General features: G+C 36.9%; 1 long non-coding RNA gene across 1 annotated transcript in view; it reads right to left on the bottom strand.

The window, feature by feature from the left end:
* The window catches only part of LOC118160424, a 43,261-nt gene extending 29,091 nt beyond the window's left edge, over nt 1-14,170 (bottom strand). The window contains exons 1-3 of the long non-coding RNA XR_004747493.1: nt 13,987-14,170; nt 11,521-11,643; nt 8,744-8,745 (exon numbers count right to left, since the gene is read on the bottom strand). This is a non-coding gene — a long non-coding RNA (uncharacterized LOC118160424). The remainder of the gene's footprint in view (nt 1-8,743; nt 8,746-11,520; nt 11,644-13,986) is intronic.
* Between the last annotated feature and the right edge of the window lie 516 nt (nt 14,171-14,686).

Consider the following 14,686-nt stretch of genomic DNA (forward strand, 5'->3'; position numbering starts at 1 on the left):
TTTTTTTTTTTTTTTTTTTTTTTTTTTTTTTTTTTTTTTTTTTAATGCAGGAAGATTATATGTTTTTAATTTACAGTGGTTTTACTGTGGTTCTTGAACAGAGAACACCCTACCCCCATCATCCAACATGTTTGTGTATCCATGATTAAACTGCTTCATTTCCAAATTACTGTGTTATTTGTTGTTATAGGATTGCTGAACTGTATAGTGCAAGAAATGAAGTGACTGGAAAACTAAATGACTTGTTCCCTAGTTTCTACTTGTGCAGTTTATTTCAACTGTTTCTTGTATCAAGAAATCTTGTAGTTTCACACCAGAAGATTCAAAGCTTTCCAGTGCCAAAAAAAAAAAGTGATTAAAAAGTGGAAAATAGTTTTAGAATCATCAGCTATACCAAAGGTTTCCAGTCACTGGCCCTTAAATTTCAAGATTTGACAACTGAATTTGGGCACCTCCAATGTTGATGATTATATGAAGTTACGAACTTGCACCTTTATTGTTTTCTTTGCAGACACCTTGAATTTGATTGATTGAACTGTGCAGACCTTCCAGCTGTGAAAACTGTCTGTTCCACTGTCACCTGTCTAATAACAGTCATATATTTAGCTGCATTCTCTAACTGCCTAGTGGTGGTAGATTTCTAATACCTGATTTGGCCTGGATTTAGGTAAGACATCACAGATTCTGTGTCCTAACAACACTCCTTTAGGCCATCCACCTTCTTTGCCTTTTAAGTTGTTTACTAACCAAGATAAATGAGCTTACCCAGACAGAACAATGACAATAGCTGGCAGATACATTGCTCACACAACTGACCCTACTCAATTTTAAAACAAAATAAATGTGTGCTGTTTTGTTTTCTGTATGACTTATTAAATTACTGATATATAACTTGTCTGCCCCAGATTTCAGGGCACTGCTAATGCACTGAGCTGCAGACACTACGTAACCTTAAAAAAAAAAAAAAAAAAACAAAAAACATTAAAACATTAAAATTGACATGAAAAAGAGGCAGGTTTAAATAGAATGAGAGATAAGAGGGAAAAAATAATAATAATAAAAAGCTCGCCTAATTGCTAATTGTCTTTTGGGAATCCAATATACTATCAACTGCCATGATTTACAAAACAACTGATGACTGTGAAAGACAGGTATGACACAATAAAGGTGTTCATTCAGAAAGTGGAGTCACAGTGCTTCAGAAATTGTTGTGCCCAAGGCAGCTCTGTGGAATCCCTGTAAGTAGAACTCAGAAATTTCCTGGGAAAGCATTGTAGCTATTGACGATTTCAGAAAAAGCCATAAGAACTACTAGTTTGAGGTTAAATCTTTTCAACTGCTTTTCTCTTTGCTGTTTCTTCCAAAATATGCAATACGCTGGTATTAGGGCCTACAAAATTGGCCTTGTTATTTATATAGATCATTACTCCAATCCAATTTATGGGGAGAAACTATTTTGTTTTCCTCTTTCAAAACACTCCAAAACAATCTAGGTTGTCACTTCCAGGTGGGGTGAACATTTGATCCATCCCTTATCACCATAAAACCTTTGTCTTTGTTTATTGAAGGACTAAACAGAAAATGTCAGAAAAGACCCAGTCATGGAAAGTCTATGTGACACAGATTTATCTAGGGAAACTTTGCAAGATAACAAACTGAAGTCTCCACAGACAGCCTCTGAAATATATCAATATCAATACCTAGGGCACCCAAAGGTACTAAAATGGGGCTTTGCCTTTTTTCTATATTTCTCTACATTTGCTACTCTTCTCTTTCCTATATTTCTACATCTTCAGGCCTTTTTTTCCCCTACATTTCTACAAGAAATCAATGAATGACATAATTCATGGTATTGTAAGAGAAAGTTCTGTTATAATGAAATTAAAGAGACTGAGAAGTAAAACATCCACTGCTGAATCTGTCAGGTAATTATCATACTCTCATTTTTAGACAAGCAATGAAACAGCCATCACATTTACTTAAATGCAATAACTCAGTTTCTTCCCAGCATATCCTTGAGAGGAGACAAAATGGTATCAAGGCATAAAAAGAATTTGTGAAATAATAAAACACATTACTTGTAATAATTTTACAAATTATGTTCTACATATCTTTGGCCAGGTCAGAAAGCATAGGCTCAAAGAAAAGAAAGAACACAATTCCCTCTCTCCATATAACCATATCTCCATATCGCCCTATCTCCATAAAAGGGGATATTCCACTCTCCAGTCTTCTGGTTTTTATATTTTCCTTCAGTAAATGAGTCCCTACTTATCCACCGGAATCTCTGCTCCAGACTTCCCATACTCCCTAAATTTACTCCCTCTCCTGGGAGTTTATTGTGTGTATGGATACTCTGATGCATGAAATCATCTCCATTGTTCTTCACATTCTGTTAGCAACAACACAGATCGTTTATAACACATTGGATGGATAAAATATAAATCGTTAAATTAGTCGGAAATTTCTTTAACATGGCCCGTGGTTCTAATCCTATCCAGTGACTCCTCCTACTCCGCTCCCTACCAGTTTGAGAGTAGCTTCCTAAAACAACACATGAAGAACAACATAGGTATAAGATAATATAATGTAACATGTTAAGTGTTGGATGAATCAGGAAAGCACCAAGCCACTCTGCAGGTTCTCCATTTGCTAATAACAAAACCCTGATTAATTCCTTAATTCCAATTTCCCCTCATCTGTTTTTGCACTGACCTCACAATTACATTGCAAAAACAATGTAGCGAGGTCTTAGGTGCATGTACTGAAGGTAACTATATAAGTTCAAGTGATTAGTTTTTATAGGGTAAGAGGAGACGGTAAGGTAACTTTAGATATGAGAAAGGCAAATAATTCTGTTAGAAGAGTGACCAGAAAATTTGGGCTCAGACACATCCTAGAGCTCTAAGCTAAAAATCACAGCTTTAAAACAGGACCTCAATGACAACATGACGCAGAACACAAAAGTCAAAAAGGCACCTGTACTGATCTCAGCTAAGATAGAGTTAATTTTCCTCCTAGTAGTTGGTATGGTGCTGTGTTTGGGATTTAGGATGAGAAGAGTGCTGATAACATGCTGATGTTTTAATTGTTGCAGAGCAATGCTTACACCAAGCCAAAGACTTTTCAGCTCCTCGCTCTGTCCTGCCAGAGGGCAGGCTGGGGGTGCAGCAAGAGCTGGGAGGGGACAGACCCAGGACAGCTGACCCAAACTGGCCAAAGGGGTATTCCATACCATCTGGCGTCATGCTGAACAATATATAGGGGCTGGCTGCTTGGGGATAGGCTGGGCATCGGTCAGCGGGTGGTGAGCAATTGCATTGTGCATCACTTGTTTTGTACACATTATTATTAGTAGTACTATTATCATTATTATTATTATTTTCCCTTCTTTTCTGTACTAATAAACTGTCTCTATCTCAAGCCACAGGCTTTATTTTCCTGATTCTCTCCCCCACACCAGAGAGGGAAGGGGGAGTGTGGCTGTGTGGTTCTTGTCTGCCTGCCGGGTTAAACCACAACAGCACCTAACTCGCGAAACACCTGCAGATCAAGGTATCAAGCAATATTTTAGAGATTTTTTTTTTCTTTTCATTAGAATAACGTTTTAGAGGTTTTTTTTTTTTCTTTTTATTGTTTGTTTAGTTTTTTTAATGTACTGCTGCTGGGGTTACCAGAAAGCTCTAGACCCCATTTGTTCTTCAAAAAATTATTTTTTGAAAGATCCTGACATATCCTGCAAGTAAGACGATTCACGATCTTACAGCTCCTTTCCCTTCATTCCTTATTCTTTCTCAACAAGTCAATATTTCTTGTCTTGGAAGACTATCCATTATGATGGTGACAGTTATTGATTTTAATTAAAGTAGTAGAAACAAACTGAAATTATTAAGCCCTATTCTCTCACATTCCAGGTATCAAAATAAATGGTACTGAGAATTCACACTGACACAATCACATATTTATGCCTATGTCTACCGCCAATCTTCATAAGAGATGCCAAGAGAGCACTCCAACAGTTTTAATTAGTATAGAAAGCTGATTTGGTGGCTGGGACAACATGCAATAGTCTTGGCACCTGCAATTCACCAGGCGATGGGAGTCTCTGCTGCAGTGAGAAACTTGATGGGCGGCAGTAGTGACTTAATTTGTTTATATAACCATGCAAGCTGTTTTTGCTCCGTTGCTTTTCCCCCCTGTTGCTTGTATCATGTGTGCAAAGAGAGCAAGTTATTTGGGTTTACATCCAGTTACTCACAATTACAACTTGAAATGCCTGCCAACTTCATAAACCTCATTAGCCATGAAAAAACTCTTTCCTAAAATAAGAGACCTAGACACACATATGTGCATACAGAAAGTAGGACTCCTGCTTCTGAACTGTGTACTCGGTCAAAGATTCTCAATAAATCTCACAAACAATAGGTAAGTCTTGACAGCCATAAGTTGCATGGGAGCATTTCAGTTACAGACTTCAGAGAAGTAAACTGATTCAAAAAGATTGTGTTTCATCTAAACTTGTATAATGTGCTTTCGCTGAGTAATTTTTTGTCCTGTTGGAAATAGCACCTTGTAACACAGCTTTGTTGTCTTGCAAGAACTGTCAAAGTATTTGCAAGGCACTGGACAAGCATAAAGTACAGAGAACTATTACTCTAATGAACACAAAAATCCCACTAATCTCTCAACCTGTATTTGATCAATAGGATCAAATTGGTTTTCAATGAGATCCTACTATATTTTAGAGTAAGCTGACTGATGGACAGGCTTATGCAGTCTATCTTCCTCCTTCTGGAGTCTTCAGGTCTCTCATGCTATTTGCATGGATTGTCAGGAGTTTGTTTTTGTTGTTTGTATTGCATTTTCTCTCCAGAATTCTGGCAGTAAAATACAGTGTTTGTTTTTCCCAGTGATTGCCATATATTAAAGTGTAAGTGTTTAAATATTAATTGGCAATTTTACTTGTAAGGGCAATTTTTTGTACTTTCTCTCAAAGAACAAAAAGACAGTACAAAATCTGTAATGTCCCTGTTTCATCTGTAAATCTGTCTGATTTTAGTATGTGCCCTTGAAATACCACTGCATTTGGGGAAAAAACACATTGCAAATAAACAAGCTTAATCTACAGCATTACAGTTTGGGAATGTAAAAATTCATCATGCCTTGCAAGGTGAAATTGCACTGCTTTTTTGTAACAGATATCCCCGTCTTGCAGGTTGCAGTACATTGTTGCTGTGTGAACATTCATTCCTTTCCTTCCAAAACCCTTTAAACAGGTACCTCACTGCAGTGAAAGAAAGCTATTCACTTGCAATAGAAAAGGCATTTGGAAGACTGACATTTGTCCATCTCTTTTCCCAAGCATCTGTGGATTTTGCTTTTTCCTTGATAGTTCCTCCTCTGCTTGATTATCTGTCTGTGCATCTTACAGACAGATATAGCTGGGGACCTAATGCAACTGCAGTTCCTTTTGGGACAAAATGCTGGTCAACCTTTACTGCCCCACTGGCTCACTGACAGGTATCAAACACAAGGTATGTCTCTTTGATCATGGTCACAGAGGAGAACCAGCTGCTTCAGATGTAGTTCTGAGGTCAAATGAAAGCAATTCCATGCTAGTCAAGAGCATTATCTGAAAGACAGACTCTCGATCCTAGACTTAAGTAAGAAATTCACCACGTGCAGCAATTTTCTATGCCATCTAGAAAGAGACTTGGCAGAAAAGTTGTATGAAATTAACAACTGTCACTTACTTACTCAATTTTCACAGAGAAAAATTAAATTGTTTCCACTCATTTTATGGGCTCTGACAAGGAAAACAGGATGCTAATGTTTCTAGTATGCACTGCCTGGGGTAAACTGCAGCATAAACATCCATCAATCCTGAAACCAATTACTGTTCTCTAATGTCCATCACAGCAGACACCATTTTCTATGTATGAATATTCATTAATCAGACCACTAAATACTGCAGATAAGTTCAGGGAGAGTCTCCTTCTCATGAAGCACAGGCTAAAATTTACTCCAGTGTAAATGCATCATAACATAATAACATACATGGTTGAATTTTGCCAACATATTCCAATTCAATCACAGCTTTGCTGGAAATTGTCTAGATATGTCACTTCTTGGCATGGCCTGAGTTAATGACTGAAATGGCATACACAAAGGACTTCGAGAGGGCATACAAACATTTACCCACCAGCAGATATCCTGTCTTTTTCGTCTTTCAGCGAATGACCTCTGAATCATAGCATGAACAGGAGAAAAATAGCATTTTGGAAACCTCGTGCAGCTAAAAGATGAGTATACCAAAAAGTGGAGAGAATGAAGAATGCTGAATTTCTTGCTACTCTAGTGTGTAATGAAAAATCAAATTTTTCCTAAAGACATAAATCATTCCAGGTTTTCAAGAGCTCCATGTCTTAGTTTCAGCTGACAGAATACAGTCACCTTGGGGTTATATTGAACAGAAGTAGCTATCGATTAGAAAAGTGTTTGCAGATTAGGAGCCTTGCAAAAGAGTTACTCAGCAATCTCTCTTAATTGGATATGTTCAGCACTTGAAACTTAATTTCTATCTCCATTTAAGTGAGTCAATATTGTGGAAGCAGCTAGAGAACAGGTCTGGCACCAAAAAAGAAAGCAAAAAAAAAAAAAAAAAAGAGAGAGAGAGAAAAGCCCTGCTGTTCTTTTCTTATTTGCTTGGATCAGTCTGGTCACAAACAGAATGTTTGCCTTTGGTTCAGGTCAAATATCCCTTGGTGTCAGGCTCTGTCAAAAGGCTGCAATGTTTTCCATTTAGCACTGGTACGAGGACATATGTTTCCATATGTACTCTCTTAATCATCTTTGTGACCCTTTGCTGTAATCACTCTGATATGTTCAGGTCTCTCTTGTACTGGGGAGGCCACATGTGGACACAGTACTCTAAATGTGGTCTCACCAGGAGTGGGTAGAGTGCAAAGATCATTTATCTCGACCTGCTGGCAATATTCCTCCAAATGCAACCTTCTTTGACCCACAGATGCATTGCTGGCTCATGTTCATCATGTTCAGTTTTTACTTATTTTTTGTCCACCTGGACTGCCAATGCTTTTTCTGCAAAGCCACTTCTCAGAGAGTCAGGCCCCAGCCTGCACTACTGTATGGTTGTTATCCTTCACCACATGCAGGATTTCGCACATCCCTTTGTTGAACTTTATGAGAATCTTGCTGGTCTGTTTTTTCAGCCTGTCAAAGTCCTTTTGAATGGTAGCATAGACATCTCATATATCAGCCACTCCTCCTAATCTTTCATTTTCTGTTTGCTTGCTGAGGGTGCGCTCTGCTGCTATTCAGTCATTAGCACTGAATACCATTAGCAGTATTGGCCCCACTTTATCAACCCTCAGGGTATACCACTAGTGACTGGCCTCTAGTGGGACTTCATGCCACTATGGAAACCTGAGCCCACCAGTTTAGCTACTTTTCAGTCCATCTCACAGTCCACTTATCTAATCCATACTTCATCAGTTTGTCTATTATTGGCAGCTTTGCAGGTCAGGAACTCCAGAAGGAATCAGGTTCTATTCAATTCTATTTCTAGGAGTAGCAAGCTCCTAATCCCTACAGTCTGTTCCACGAAGAGTTAGGAACAGACTGTGCCTAAACAAGATGATAGTAGTTATAGCTACCTTGTCAATCCTACCCCTCAATTCTGTAGCAGATATATCATACTGACAAAGGATCAAGAGTCATTACAAAATTAAAGGAAGCTCGCTGCATTTCTCTTCTTAAAGGCTAATATGCTAATGCAACTAAAGGAGAAACAACACATTTTTCTGAAAAATAACATGACCTTTTATAGGAAAAATGTCTCCTTTTCCTTCTGTTATAGAAAACAGGATTCCTGCTTCAAAACACAGCAAATCTGAGCTTTAAACTAACATCTAGAGTCTTGCACATCTGTAGCTTAACTCAGAAGCATACTATATTTATTCTAATTTTCTGTTCATTTACCACTAAATTGAAAGAGGTAGAATTTTACAGTTCTAGCAAAGATAGGATGAGAACATTGAACTCAAATCTGTACTTTGGTTTGGGCTCATCTATTTACTCATCTTCAAGCTTTGGAAAGTTGTGCTTTTTTGTTTTGTTTTGTTGTTTTTATTGTTTTGTTTTGTTTGTTTTATTTAATTTTTAGAAACAGAGCGCCTGTTCATGCCTGAAAACACCTGAACACATTACCTCATGATAATTCTGTTGGGAAAAAGCATCTGTTAGTCTCCTGCACCTACTAAAGAGCAGAACTAAAAGATTTCCCACACACAAAAATGTGGATGCAGCCACCCACAAATTAGGTCTTGGAGTGTTAGGTTGACAGAGGGAGACAAAACTTTCATGTTTGAAAGCACAAACCATTCTTGGTTGCTCTTGTTGTTCTGCAAAAATACTTAGAAATTAGCTGACTTTATTCTTCTCTCATTTTGAAACTGCTGCTTATCTAAATATCATTGCATAGCTTAAGTTACTAAAACAGTGTGTCAGTACTAAGCAAAGATAAAAATTTCCTAAAGCTTGTTCATGGTAGGCTCACACATCATTTCTCTCCCTTGTCCACGTACGATCATTCCATTCACACTCCCAATCCATACTGAGAAAGCCAAACTCTGTAAATGTATCTTTCCTAACTTCCTGAATCCATTTTTTTCCTAGATAAAGGCTTGGTGATTCTATTTTCACTGTGATAATGTGTGCTAACAACTTCCAAATTTGGTATCACTGGGTGTCTCAGCAATTGTTTTTTCATCATGGAGTTATCTTTGGAAGATTATTAATCACTGACAAGGGTGGCCTGTTAGGTCTATTTTTAATGGTTAATAAACCATTATTCTTTACTTAATTTATACCAATAATTAAGCTCTAAAGGTTATGCTGAATGTTCCCTTTCCTAAAATCCAAGTCTAAAGATGCAAGTATTAAAAAGGTGAGAAGCATGAAAGCCACACAGCTATTCTTGGGCAAGCATTAATAATTGGATATTACTTTGGAGAAAGGGCAATGCTTCATCTGAAGATGAAGCATTATCTTCAAATCTTATTGTGCAGTTGGCGGAACATTCCCACTGATTGTGCTTCTAATCTCAGGATAAGTTGGCAGGTTTGCCCTTTTCTGGTTGAAATATAGTCTCTTCTGGGAAACCTTTACCAACACAGTCTGAAAATTGTTATGTCCTATTAAAGGTTGTTCACTGATATTTGTAGTATCTTAAATACACAGTGCATTAGTATAGGTGAATTGTACATTTGCTTACAGTAAGATTATGCTGAAAATAAAAGCCAGACAGAAATCCACAGGGCTACCTTGTTTAGGAAGCAGACTCACTACTGTGCTAGACTGTTGCTTTGTGCTAAAGAGATGCTTCAGGAACAGAAAAGTCAACTGGGGATGAAAAATAGGCAGCTGTCAGAGTCTGGAAGAAATGTGGTTGCTTATGATCTGCTACTGTCTAAGGAACAAGGAGGTTCCACTGTCATTTCAGATTGAAAAGGCAAAAACACAGAATGACTGACAACCACACCAGAATGTTATTCAAAATTACTCTCAAAGATTTTTTCTTTTCTCCAGATAGCAATAGGAATTTCCTCTCTTTGTAGTATGTGTGTGTTTTAATAAAAATAAACAAAAGTTGTTCATGTGAGAATATACTGTAAATATTGCTCTTATGAAGAAGTAAAATGCATGTTAGCCTCATTTAATGGTTGGGAAAATTTACTTGGGTTTCAATCAAGTAATTTACAAAAAAAATCCTTAGCTGTAACAATAAAGAATCTACAAAAGAAACTAAAGCATTTATTAAATTATCAATTTAGGGCTGGTAAAACAGTCTGCACTCCATTTTAGTCAGAAATCTACCCTGGAACATCTGATGTCAAGATAATTTAGCTTTTACATTTGTAACATTTTTTTAAAGGACTCACCTGTGTTTATAAACAGGAGCAAAGGACTGCAATAGTTTAATTTTAAAAATATATATATAATAAAAAATCTGTTTCAAATCCTTATTGGAAACAGAAGTTATTGTTTAGTAAAATATTTCTACTAGGTGGATCAATGCAGAGTGTTACAATACTGGTTAACAGATAATACATATGTTGGTAACATCTGACTGCTACAATACAGCAAAATCTCTACAATGAATGAACACAAATGCCAATGTCCTTTCTCCTCCAAAATGCATGCTGCATTTTCTTGTGGTTCTTCTAAAACTGTCCGCATGTATCAGAAATATAATGATGTGATTTTCTCAAATGAGTAAGAAATGTAAGAGAAACCCTGCTGACATCTGTCATGAATTCCTGGACTAAAAGACAAGTGTCACTAGAAAGAAATAGCATATAAAGTGCTATAGCATGCAATTATGGAATCACTTTCATGTTAACAGACAGTTTTAATTAGCAAGGCTGGTCTTAAGAGGTTCCGTCAAATGTATTTTTGCTACCTCAAGTCTCAATAGAGGTATCCTGAAGAAAGTATTTGCATGAAAGCAAAAATAAATAAGTAAATAAAATAAAATAAATGTTATCTGACCTTGCATGCAATTGCATATATATGTGGAAATATATTGAGCTGTTTCAAGCTGGTCATACTCAGAATGCCTCATTCTGTCTATTTCTCACTGTGAGGCAACACGTACTGCCGAACCATCTTTCCTGTGCTCCTGCAGCTCTCCAGTAGTAAACAGTATGTGCTCAGGAGTCAGGTAAGCAAGAGAACAGTATGGCCTTTTCAGTTTTGCAAGTCTTAAAGCAAGTGTTATGCAGTCACCTGCCAAATTTACAATCAATTTAGCTTATTCTTTTTGTAAAGAGGAAAAAAAAAAGCTTGCTTGCAAGTTTCTATTAGATTGCCCATCACAGAAAAAAATATTTTACAGTGTTTATGCTGATCTTACAATATTTATACACAACCTTTATTATTATTATTTGTTATCCAGCCATAACCTACAAAATCAAATCTTAATTCCTGAGACCTTAGTATTAAGCATATGCATAGGGTACAGCCAGATTTCAAACAAGGATTACAGTTTGTGATCCTCAAATATAAACTTATGATAATGGCATTTATAAATGAATCCTTAAGGTTAATTTAATGAGACAATGTTGAATATATTGTTAATACCATATGAAAGAAAAGTTTTCTCTTTACAGGCTACAAGTCCTTCTTTAACCTTTCTATTTCCTTCATTGTCCCTTTCATTGGAAATCTGTACATCCTAAAAATGAGCGATCATAAGCAGAAAAATATGCACTTGTATTAATACAAGTGGTTTAACTTAATCTGACACAACAAGGTCACATGCTTTATAGGATGGGAACTGAATCTGTGTTTCCTGAGTACTTCCTCAACAAAGATGTGTAATAAGTCACTTGCACCACGTTTCTAAGCATGCAAAATATTTCATGCCCAAAATACATTCTGCTGAACAAATTAAATTAGATGCTCCCTATGTTATGAAGTAAACTGAACTAAACTCACCGATATGAATGAATTCTTGTTGTCTTTTAAAAAATAAGAAATGCCTGATTTTGAAGGTGGAAGCTTTCTGACAATAAAGAAGAGAAATCTTCAGATATTAATCTCCTTTCTTCATTTTGGTTCCTAGGGAAAAAGAAGAAGAAAAAAAGATGAGGAAAATTGTATGGATAACCAGATAAATTAGTTTCTGTTTTTCTTAACAAAAAAATAGGGAAATAAATTTAAGAAGTTAAAAAAAAAAAAAAACTTTCAAGAAGTAGATCTGGAATTTTCCATGTCAGACAGCTGAAACTGATTAAAAAAAAAAAAAAAAAAAAAAAAAAGTGATCCTGCTTATAGCCACAAATCACATGCACAGTCTACATTGAGTTCATGAAAATAGCGAACAATAAAAAGTGTTCCAGGACAGTAATTAAAGAATAAAAATAAAATAGTCATTTACATTACAAATTGTGGGTCAAAATCTACAATTCAGTTAAATGCTTCTCACTTTTCTACAATACATTTTGCAGTAACAATATGTACAAGGTAATTAAGTCTATGAGAGGTAGGCCTGCAGACTAAGTGTGATTATGCATCTCTAAAAGCTTATAAACTGAAACGATATTTTAAAATATTTTAGAGGCAGCTGGAATTAAGGACTCTGTTTTTCATGGTGTAGTAGGGAAATGGAAAGAGTAAGAAAGAGGGAGTGAGAAAGACCACAAGGGAGCAGAAGTGAGAGAGGGAAGGAGGAAGATGGGAGGCAGAGGGAGGCAGGATTCTCTAAAATGATCAGTAATGTCAGCTAGTAATAATAGATGTAGGAATCTAGTCTCCAGTGAACTGTGTTTTGACCCACTTATTAAAGAAGTCAAGTACAAGCTAAAAAATTTGGGCTGGGAGCAGTGAAGTTCAACTACTAACACCATATTTAAAAGTAATACCAATTAGCTGGATAAGAAAGCAATTAAAAAAGAGCTTGTTAGAACCCAGGAGGGGCAAGGAGGGAAAGTCCTATAATTGATACAGGCTATGAGCCTTAGTTCTTGGTGACACAAAGTTTACATCATTTTTCTGCCTCCTTTGCAAAGCAAAGCCTGCAAGCCTTTGTCAGTTAAGAAACACCATAGATTTATATAGAGAATAAAAACCATTGCCCTGAAATGTGCCAGCTAATCATTTTGTATTTGAGGCCAGACTCATGCTAGATTCTATCAAACAGGAGGAATACATATGATGAGCTGATGTGAAAGGGTGTAGTGCCCTCGTCCATCTCCCACTGCCATCCCGCAGGCTTGGGAGGAAAGAGAATAGTGGGACTGCTTCTGAGAGCAAACAGGTAGCTTGGACCAGTGCTTCCTACAAGGGAAGGGAAACACTCCTATAACATCCAAAATGAAAGCAAAAATAAGATGGGAAAGGAGTAAGAGCAGGACATAGGTGGTAATTAGCTGAGACTAGCTCCAGTCCTTGCAAGATCTAGCTTGGTTTTTGGCATCACATGGGCTGAATTTCTGCATCCTGTTACTTTTATGTCTGTGACTTTCAGGTTCACAGGTTTGATGACTTTTGACCTGCAGCTACACCCTACAGCTATCAATCCCAAATGATGCCAGGAGTCCCACTGCTCCTTGCCCCAAGACTGGACTACTACACCAATGTATTTTGCAACAAACAAGCTAAGGTGGCCACACTGTGCTTGTGTTGGCTGATCAGGTAGGAAAAGGTAGACTTCCTCAAGGATTTACTTTCCAGGATCACATGTGATGGTTGGGAACTGTTACTCTGTACCACCCCTTGGTCAGCAATTTCAATTGAAAAGTGTTTTAGGTTCCTTTCTAAAACTAAGAATTGAATAGACATGTAGTTACTCATCCAAATCATTCACCAAAGAAACAGTATTTCCTAACTTGTATCTATGTTGAATAGCATCACATTAAAAAATAATAATAACCACACAGAACAGGGATGTGCTTAGCAAGCATCCCTGGGCCTTCTGGAAGCAGGCTGTTGAAGGTATCTAAGAGATTTTTTTTTTTTTTTTTTTTTAAAAAAAAAAAGGCTTTTCATAGCTCTGGGATTAATGAGACAGGTAGCTTGTCACTTCATGCTCATTATAAAATAATCTCATATCAGTAGTGACTAAAAGTCATTAACTTCTGGCAGCAGCTCGGTGACATATGGGAAGAACTGGTGGCCTCAGCTCATTTCTTAGAGCATCTAACACTTCTCAATTGTCAGTCCCAGCAGAAAGACTACAGTTTGAATGAAGGCTGGAGAGCTGCTTTTTGCACCCAAACTATTACGGCTCACAGAATTTGTAAGATAACAGATCAGATACTCCTGTGGCTGCTGGGAGATGTCTTCCCTGAGTAGCATACATCAGCTTCCAATTGTGTAATTTGGCATCTTCTGTGGATGCTGGCATCATGTAGGCAAAAGGCAGAACACACTACTGAAGTCACTCTGTCAGTTAGCATCTACCTGTTAACAGTTAGTTACTGCTCAGTCACTGAGCTTCTTTTAAATCATTCCTCTTCAGATTATTCCTCTCCCCTTCATTTTGAAGAGCAGCATAAAATGTCACAGAATTTTTTTTAATCATTGCTGTACCTGCAAGAAACTTGGAATTTGCTACTCTTGGGTGTAGTACTAATACACAACTCCTTTGAACTGCTTTTGCAAAAATATGCAAAATATGCAGACAACTGGGTAAATTTATTACTAAGGCTTTTTTTCTTTCTTTTTTTTTTTTTTTTTTTCTCCAAACCATAGGAAATGCCCATGAAAAAAAATAATATGAACAGTATGAACAGAAAACTTGTAATTTGACCAATGGCTTGATCCACAGCAGAGGTGAAGCTGAATTCCTGCAGAATGTACAGAAACACGATCAGACCTGTGGCAGTCCATGAGTTCAAAGAGATGAAACGTAACAAATGATATTGTCTCCATCTAAGCTAAGTAGATACATTTGCAGAAGGAAACACCCAACCTAGAAGCTGATGAGCTTTTAAACATATGAACTCCTCTTCCAGAAAGCACTGAGAAAAGCTTTTGAGGATCTCCTTTGCAAAAGCAATTACCATGTTTTACCCTGTTGAAACAATAAAGTTTGAATCTAGATACAAATTACAAAGCATTCACCGTGAAATTCCCATTTATACAAAAAATGTGACATCGT

This window comes from Oxyura jamaicensis, chromosome 1 (genome assembly GCF_011077185.1).
Source record: "Oxyura jamaicensis isolate SHBP4307 breed ruddy duck chromosome 1, BPBGC_Ojam_1.0, whole genome shotgun sequence".
Classification (NCBI taxonomy): Eukaryota; Metazoa; Chordata; class Aves; order Anseriformes; family Anatidae; genus Oxyura; species Oxyura jamaicensis.